Source organism: Zingiber officinale, chromosome 11A (genome assembly GCF_018446385.1).
Source record: "Zingiber officinale cultivar Zhangliang chromosome 11A, Zo_v1.1, whole genome shotgun sequence".
Lineage (NCBI taxonomy): Eukaryota > Viridiplantae > Streptophyta > Magnoliopsida > Zingiberales > Zingiberaceae > Zingiber > Zingiber officinale.
In genome coordinates this window covers 87876671-87886789 of record NC_056006.1, presented here as the reverse complement: position 1 = coordinate 87886789, position 10119 = coordinate 87876671, and positions in this window count along the sequence as shown.

The following is a 10119-nucleotide window of genomic DNA, read 5'->3' as shown; positions in this document are numbered from 1 at the left end:
CCCCACATTAATTCCAATTAATGTGGAGACCATTAAGAGTTGTAACCCCCATGAGGTGGCATTCTAGGATGATGTGGATCAACACTATTGGTCCACATCTTGCCACCTCACTAAATGACATGACAACAAGTGTAACCTCCTCATTTAATGTGGGCCGGCCACATTAAATGCTATGGAGGCTTGTAACCTCCATGAGGTGGCACACATTGATGATGTGGAGCAATCCTATTGGTCCACATCTTGCCAACTCACTAGTGATGTGGCAAAAGTCAAGTCAAACATGACTTTTTCTCTTCCTCTCAAATCAAGTCAAACTTGATCAAATCTCTCTCATGGTTGATCTAATCCAACCATATGATTCAAGCCAACTTAATATAATGAATCTAATTCATTAAATTAAGTTGATTTAATGAGTCATAATCTAAATTAGACTCATTGAATACATGAATCAACTTGAGTCCAACTCAATTAGCCCAATTTGGATTACTCTTAATCCAATATGATTCATCAAATGAATCTAATCCTCTTGGTTCATCATATGAACCAAATCTCCATCTAATTGTCCTTAGTGTGTGACCCTATAGGTTCTTGTAACGTTGGCAATGCCCTAAACCTATTTAGGAGCATAAGTAATGAGCGGTATCTAGCAACACATCATTACTACCCAAGTTACAAGAATGTCGAGATCCGACATCACCTTGTGACTACTAATTGTGACTCCTCACAATCTATGTGACATTGTCCTTCTATCCTAGACATCTAGATTGATCAATATGAGGCATAGACCGTGTCATCCTCTAATCAATCTAAATCTTGAACTCCAAATAGACTCACTCGATCAAATGAGCTCAACATCTAATGTTGACTCATTTGGACATGGTCATGCACTTAGTGGTCTCACTCTATCAAGAATACCGATGTCGCTCCCGTCATATGGGAGGGATAGATCCCATCTACATCACTCACATCCCTCTACATAATTCGTTATATACCCAGTAATCGCCTTTATAGTCCACCTAGTTACGGGTGACGTTTGACGAAACCAAAGTACATAACTCCTTATGTAGGGATCCATGGTGACTTCAGGTCTAAGGACTAATAGTCATACTAATAGCCACATGAGAAAGTATATGACACTCATATAACGATCCATGATACTTTCTCATGGCGGGTCATTCAGTATACATTCTCCAATGTATACCCATGTGTCAGCTTAATATCTCTATATCCATGACTTGTGAGATCAAGTCATCGAGCTGACCTACATGCTAGTCTTATTGCATTAACATTGTCCCTGAATGTTAATACTCGACTAGGAATAATTTAGAGTAGTGTTCCTATATCATCTCACTATCGATTCAACTAATCGATTGATATAAGTATGAACCTTCTACTCAAGGACGCTATTATACTTAGTCTATTTAGCACTAATACAAATAAGTATAATAACCAAACAAATGCCTTTATTAATATACAAGAATATGATACAATGAGTCCATACAATCATCAAATGATTGGCTCTAGGGCTCTAACTAACAGAGCGGGGCCGCGTTGATCTGGTGTAACCACCAATCACGTAATTTTTCATGGTATTTTCAGTTTTACGGAGTCAATTAGAATTAGCTTAATAGCTATATTCTAATTATTTTTTCGAATCGGTTTTTGCTCGAGGGTGGTGCAACACCACTCGAGCTCATTATTTCTTAACTTTATTTCCCGCACTTCTAATCCAAGACATAGTCTTGGGACATTTTTGTTATTCCTTTGTTTTGCATATTTAACAAATGGCCCAACAAGAGGGTTTCAGCACCGTTCGTCCCCCACTCTTCTCCGGAGAAGACTTCGGGTATTGGAAGAGACGAATGGAAACTTATCTGAAGATCCAGTTTGATACCTAGATGATTATCAAGACGGGAATACAACTGCAAATCGATGAAGACGGCAAGCCGACACCCTGCGAAAAATGGGAACCGACCTTAATCAAGAAGGTGGAAGCTAATGTCAGAGTGACCTGCACCTTCCAGTGCGGACTGACAAAAGAGGAACTCAACAGAGTCGGACTATTCTCCAGCACAAAAGAGCTTTGGGAGAAGCTGATCGAACTCCATGAGGGCACCTCCGACACCAAGGTTAGTAAAAGAGATCTTCTATTCAATAAACTATATAATCTAAAAATGCAGGAAGGAGAGACGACAAGTCAACTCCACGCGCGCATACAAGACGTTCTCAACACCCTCCATGCAATCGGACAGAAAGTCGAAAATCGAGACATCATAAGGTACGCACTAAACTCGTTTCCAAGGAGTACATTGTGGGCATCAATGGTAGATGCCTACAAAGTCTCCAAGGATCTATCTTCTATAAAATTAGATGAGCTATTTTGTGAGTTTGAATTGCATGAACAGACTAATACACAGCCAACCGAGAAGGGGGTTGCTTTGGTTGCAGGTATCAATCGAACACGAGAACCAAAATCACGACGAAGAACTGAACCGGAATCGGAAGTCGAACCCGACTCAGACGATGAAGACGATGAATTGACAACCGAACTGGTAAATCTTGTAAAGAAACTCTACAAGAAGAAGAAGGGCTTCAACAAGAGAGACCTAAAGAAAGCAGTACAATCCAAGGAGGGTCAACCCAGCTCAAGAGTCAAGTTCGAGGTGATATGTTAAGGATGCAACCGAAAAGGGCACATCAAGGCCAACTGCCCAAACCAAAAGGATGCAAAGAAGCAGAAGAAAAGGAAGGTACTGAAAGCGACTTGGGAAGAATCCTCATAAGAAGACACCGACGATAAACTCGATCAGATGAGTCTACTTGCGCTGATGGCCCGAGACTAGATTGAACTGTCCGAGAGCGAGAGCGAGTCAGAAGCCGAGTCCGAGCGAAGCCACGGATCCATATCCGTTTCCGAAGGGCCTAACCCCGCTGTAAGTGTTTCTTGACTTAACAATTTAGTTAATTACTTACTACGCAAATTAGCTAAGTCAAACCTAAAGGTCAAGTCACTTCTAAAGAAAGTAGCAGTCCTTAAAGAAATGACCAACCCCAAGACCTTACTTGACCCAGTTCAGACTGGAAGTTCAACTCGAGTTCAAAAACTTGAGGAAGAAAATTCTAGTCTGAAAACTCAGGTCAAGGACTTGAAAAACACTTTAGAACGGTTCTCTTTGGGTTCCAAGAAGCTTGACCTAATTCTTGGGACACAAAGAGCCGTTTACAACAAAATTGGGCTAGGTTATAAAACTAAAAGAAAATATAAATCTTACCTATCCTTAGTAAATAGACAAAATAATAAATCAGTTCAAGCATGGGTACCCAAGTCCAACCTGGTTAATCAAGTTGGACTTGGTCAATATTGGGTCATTAAGGATCAAATACATTACATCGATAGATCATATCAAGGCTATGATCCAGGGGGAGCTAGAAGAAAAACAATAAAAATAAAAATAAATTAAAATTAAAATTAAATAAACTTAAAATTCAAATTAAATTCAAATCAAATCACCTCCGAACTTAATCCACCTGATAAGGGTAACCAAGAGTAGATTACCCGACAGGGTAATTAAGGTTAGATTAAAATAGGCTAGGTTTAATTTGAACCACGGTACTGGTGAAGTATTGGATGATAGTACGTTGGGGAAACTTAGTCATCGCATGTCTAGGAAGATATGGCTTCGACCTGGTGCATTTGGCTAAGTGGAACCGACCGAAGCTACTCTTTATGGATCCTAACCAGTTAGACCAAGGATTTGTACTAAATTCAATGGGTAGGACTATTTGGAAAACCTCGAAGGCGTGGTTACTTTAATGATGTCCTTGTGACTCATCATAGCCCAGAAGTTTATCCAAAGAACGCCTACTTGTTGAACCCATAACTAAACCTGAATCTAACACAAAGTTAAACCAAATCCTAAAATTGAACCTAATTCATCTCATAAAAATTATAGGATTACTTGATTGAAAATTTAGATCGGGTGAGATAACTAAGGAATAGAAATTAAAAGAAATTCAGGATTCAAATTCGAAATTCGAAATGAAAATTCGTAATTAAAATTAATTCAAATTCAAATTAAATTCGTAATGAAAATTAATTCAAATTCAAAATTAAATTCATAATTTAAAATAATTTTTTAATCCAAAATTATTTTTCATAATTAACTTAAAATATTTTTCAATAATTTAATTAACTTAAAATTATTTTTCAAAATTTAATTACCTTAAAATTTATTTTTCAATATTTTAATTAACTTAAAATATTTTTTAAATTTAATTAACTTAAAATATTCTTCAAAATTAAATTAACTTAAAATATTTTTCAAAAAAAATTAATTAACTTAAAATATTTTACAAAAATTTAATTAACTTAAAATTATTTTGCAAATTTAACTTAAAATTATTATTTTATTAACTTGAAATTATTTTTAAAATTTAATTAACTTAAAATTTTTTAAAAATTTAATTAACTTAAAATATTTTTACAATATTAAATTAACTTAAAAATATTTTTTCAAAAATTAATTAACTTAAAGTTATTTTTCAAAAATTAATTAACTTAAAGTTATTTTTCAAAATTTAATTAACTTAAAATTATTTTTTCAAAAATTAATTAACTTAAAGTTATTTTTCAAAAATTAATTAACTTAAATTATTTTTCAAAATTTAATTAACTTAAAATATTTTTCAATAATTTAATTAACTTAAAATTATTTTTCAAATTTTAATTAACTTAAAATATTTTTCAAAAATTTAATTAACTTAAAATTATTTTTCAAAATTTAATTAACTTAATATTATTTTTCAAAAATTAATTAACTTAAAATATTTTTCAATAATTTAATTAACTTAAAATTATTTTTCAAATTTTAATTAACTTAAAATATTTTTCAAAAATTTAATTAACTTAAATTATTTTTCAAATTTTAATTAACTTAAAATATTTTTCAAAAATTTAATTAACTTAAATTTTTTTTCAAAATTTAATTAACTTAATATTATTTTTCAAAAATTAATTAACTTAAAATTATTTTTCAAAAATTAGCTTAAAATTATTTTCAAAATTTAAAATTATTTTCCAAAAATTATTTAACTTAAAATTATTTTTAAAATTAATTAACTTAAAATTATTTTTCAAAAATTTAACCTAAAATTAGTTTTTTAAATTTTTAATTACCTTAAAATTAATTAACTTGTTTTTTTTAATTAAACATAACTGTTAAAACAAATTAACCTAAGGGGGGGGGGGGGCACGTAGGCGTCTCCCACACGAGGGAGGCGCCCTTAACCACGACGGGAAATTTCCCGTCGCCTTAACCAAATGCGCCTCGGATGGTCTCCGAGGCGCCTCTAACTTTCCCCTGGAGGCGCCTTAAGAACCGCATAAGGCGCCTCCAATTCGAGATTTCAGAAACGAACAGAAGCTTTTCTGTTCGTTCATGGTCCGTTTCTCTCCCGCAATTCCCTCTCCAAATCGTGTGATTCCTTCCCCTAAGGCGCCTTCAACCCTTTCCAACTCCTTCATCCCCCCTACAATGCCTCCTAGGTATATCTTACACCTCCCTATTATCCTTATTTGTAGTTATTCTGCATTTTTTATATATATTGTCAAAAATAGGAAACGTCGCATTGTTGATCCTACATCGGCTAGGGCCCCTTCTACGGACCCTAGATTACCCTCGGAGCAACATAGGATAGATTTTGCTAGGTTTACCTTTGAGTCCATTAAACCTAGGTATATAGGTAGGGCATATTTTGCCCAATTTTGTCTCCCCGCAGTCCAGATGATAGATTACTATCACCTAAGAAAACTGGTTGACTGCAACACCACAGTAAATCAAGACTTATGTGCCCAGTTCTATTACAACCTTGAAAAGGTTGATGATAGCACCTATTCCACCAGAGTTGGTGGAACTGACATTCAGTTTACTCTCTCCCTGCTTCGCACTAGCTTAGAGCTTAGGGAGTCTCCGTGTACATTTTTATGTTACCCGAGTAGGAATCTACCATTCAGTGAGCCCTATTCCCATATTACCTTAGATGACATCTATATGCACTTTTTTTTGGGGAAGAGAGACCTCTTGGATTGACTGAGTTCAGGTCGACCCTTCTTAGAGTTCAGGACTATGCTATGTACAGAGTCCTGACAGCTTGCATTCTGCCCATCACATCTCGAGACGTCTCGAAGATGCGACCATCCCACTCATTCTTTTTGTACGCTCTTAGCCAGCGCCTAGATATAGACATTGCACTGCATATGTTTCATAACATCATTCATGCATCTAGTACAGTCACGTCTGGAGTGATCTATATGCCCTACTGTCATATCCTGACCCAGATTTTCTCCACCTTTAGGATAGACACTGCCAGAGGGACACTCATCCCACTTACCATATATGATGAGTTAGGTCAGCGTAGTCTTAGATTAGTGGGTGTAGAGGTCACTGCCGAGGGGATTCTGGCCTGGAAGGGTCGGCCACCGCCAGTCGCTGCTCCTGATGCTCCAGAGGCCGAGGACGTACCAGGCGAGGGTGAGGAGTGGCCAGACTTCTTAGCCGAGGAGTTTTTCGTAGATCCTTCCACCTCTGTCGGGCCCTTCACATCAGCCGGGCCCTCCACATCAGTCGGGCCTTCGACTTCGGCACCTCCTTCCGTCGAGGACAGACTCGCTCGGCTCGAGATCCAGTCCATTCAGACACGATGAGCTGTGCTAGATAGCCATCGCTTCCTCCGATCTCTCCGATCTCTCCGATCCGAGATAGCTACAGGGTTCGCGTCTCTCGAAGGCGAGATACGGTGCCAGGGACAGCCTCAGCCTGCACCCGAGCAGCCTCTTGCACCACCTCCAGCTGATGATCCTGCCTTTTGACACCATCACTTGATGTATCTTGGACAGACACCTATTTGTCTTCTCTGATTGTACTAGTATTTGGTTGACCTCTACTTATTTATGTTTACTAGTTTTAGTTGTTTATGATTCAAGTTAACCCTAACCCGCTTTTAATCTGCACAAATAGGAATGTGTTTGGTAGAATAGGTATTGATTTTCAAATCAGTTTCCTACATTCTCTCACTTATTTTTCAAAACCTGCTTAATTATATTTCTAAATTCTAGGAAAATATTATTTCCAAAATTTCATTTTACTAGATTTTCAAAATATGAAATTAGCTTAGGCTCTACCTTAGAAATAATGTTCCCCTAGAATTCATCCAGAGCATCTCACAAACACTTAGACTTACCTTGCTTGTGTTTGAAAAACATAGAACGGCGTGAGATGCATAGGGTACACCCTGGACTCAAGAATGCTTATATCTGTGCATCAATATGAGTCTGGGCATTAAACACCTAATTAACAGTAATCAAGTTAAGTCATCCAACCCTAGTCAAATCTAACTGGATTTATTGACTTAACTTTACTAACCAAGTGAAAGTTGTTGCCCTCTAGGTAATCAGCTAGTAGCTAGATGGTTAGACATGTGGCAAGAAACCTAATTGATTGACTTTTAAATTTTTTTTTACTCAGGCATGAGCATTAGGGCTCTGATACCTTACTTTAAGAGAAATTAGCTAATTTATAATCAATCTAATTCAACTCATGCTTGGACATTAAGGATTTAAGCTCCTCCCTTGCCCTCAAAAGCTTTAAATTGATTATTTGTCTAAAAGAAAAATCCTTTCAAATTTAGCTAAGTTTTCAAAAATTTAATTTTCAAAAGTCATTTTTTTTACTTTTTAGACTAAGCTTTCAAAATTCTTTTTGAAATAACTATTAACAAAGCTTTTCAAATTTATCTAAGTTTTTCAAATCTCTTCAAAACACACTTTCCCTTAACTAGGTATTTTGAAAATTTAGCAAAGTATTTTCTAACAGATTCAAAAATTTAACTACAACTCTCAAAAACATGTCTTTCAAAGAATTCAACTAGGTTTCAAAACTGGCTAAAAGCTACATTTAAAGTCAACTTTTTTTTTAGCCTTTTAAACTCAGTTGAAAAGAAAAAATTTCTCCTTAGACCTTGATTTCACTTAGCTAAATATATTAATCATAAAAAGCTAAGTGTTACCAAAATATCTTTTCTTCCTTAAAAGTCTAAGGCTTCAAACTTTTAATTAAGAAAGTTAAGATTTTTAACTAAGGTTTAAAACCAAAACTGCTTTTGCTATGCTACAAAAGAAAAATCTTTCTCTAGCAAAATTAATTGATAAAGTTTTACTTAGAGATTTTTTTTTACAAGAAAGTTAAGATTTTTTACTTAGAGAATTTAATTTACAGGAAAGTTAAGATTGTTGGAACCCCGAGGTGTTTTGATGTGATCAAACAAGTTAAGCTAGGTCCTGCGTAGTTTAACCCTTGTGTCTAAGTGTGCAGGAACTTAGGAACACAGGAAGTCGAGCGGAAGACGCGGCTAGCGAGAAGGACGGCACGGGAGAGAGCCGACGGGCTCGGTGCGTCCGAGGGACGAGGTGTCCGCGGAAGAGTACACCGGTGGACGAGAAGAACGTGCGCGGCGTTCGAGGGACGAGAAACCGGGAAGGAAGGCTGCTCGAGGAGAAGGCCGGAACATGGGTTCGGGTGAGCCCTATTCCGGATGGCCGAGATCACCCAAGCTAGTGGAGTCGGAACAGAAGACCCGGACCAAGACGAGCTGAACCGAAGCGGAGCGACCGGACGGAAAAAGTCAACCAGAGTTGACTTTTGGGGTCCGGGGCGCCCGGAATGTGATTTTTGACCAGATCGAGTCAAACTCGATCTGAACGTTGGGGGATAAAGTTTTATCCCCCCAGGGCGCCCGGAACCCTTCCAGGCGCCCCGACCAAGGCTATAAATATAGCCTTGGTCCAGAAGCAAAGCAATTAATCAAGAACAACTACTTGTAATCCAGTGCTTTCATTTGTTATTTCTTTCTGTGCTTTCAACGCTATAAGAGGCTACTCCGCCTAGAGGAGAATCAATTAGTACGCCTTCTTTGCCTTGGATTAGCAATCCTCTGATTGCAAACCAAGTAATTCCTCTGTGTCTATTTTCTGTTTTAATTAGTCTCTGCCCTTTTAATTACAAGTTCTTTTAAGTTAGTTGAATATCCGAGAAAGGTTTTTTTTGTTTTATCTTGTAGGGCAATTCACCCCTCCCCTCTTGCCGGCCTCCAAAGGGACCAACAAGTGGTATCAGAGCAAGGACGCTTCAGGAGGACTAACCGCCGATCGAAGCAACAAGATGGCCGGACCAAGTATCGTCCCACCAAAATTCGAGGGGAACTTCGCAGACTGGAAGCGTCGTATGGAGGTATTCCTAAAAACAGATTTTGAAATTCGGTTTATTATGAAATATGGTTTTATAGCTCCAGTAGATAAAGATGGAAAAGAAAAAGAAGAGAGCGATTGGACAAAGAAGGAGCAGAATAAGTCGGTAGCAAACAGCCGTGCGGAACATCACCTGCTGAGTGTGTTACCGCCTCAAGAGGTCAATCACATCGGAAACTATGTGTCTGCTAAAGAACTTTGGGAGAAGTTCTTGGAACTCCACGAAGGCACGTCCGAAGCAAAGCTCGCTAGAAGGGACATCCTCCGTAACAAACTGATGAACATCCGTCTGGAAAAAGGTGAGAAAGTAGCCAGTCTACACGCGAAGGTAAAAGAACTAATTACTAGTCTCGAGAACCTCGGAGAAAAGGTATCAAATCGGGATACAATACGCTACGCGCTCAACGCATTTCCTTGAACTCCGGAGTGGACTTCAATCATCGACGCCTACTACATCTCAAAAGATTTGGAGGTAAGTACATTAGAGGAATGTTTTTCTACCCTTGAATTACACGAAACTAGATGTGCAGAGACATCAAAGGACACAACCCAGACTATGGCGCTAAACGCAACCAACAAGGATGAACCCGAGTCAGACTCCGAAGACGACAAAGAAGCATACATGGTAAGAAACTTTAAAAAGTTTTTTAGATCTAATAAATTTAAAATGCAGAATCAAAAGAATCAAAAAGGTAGAAGAAAGGTGCGGTGCTACCAGTGTCAGAAGGAGGGACACCTAAGGGAAGACTGCCCAGAACTCAAGAAGGTCAAAATGAAGACACCCAAGAAACACAACCTAAAAGCAACTTGGGACGACA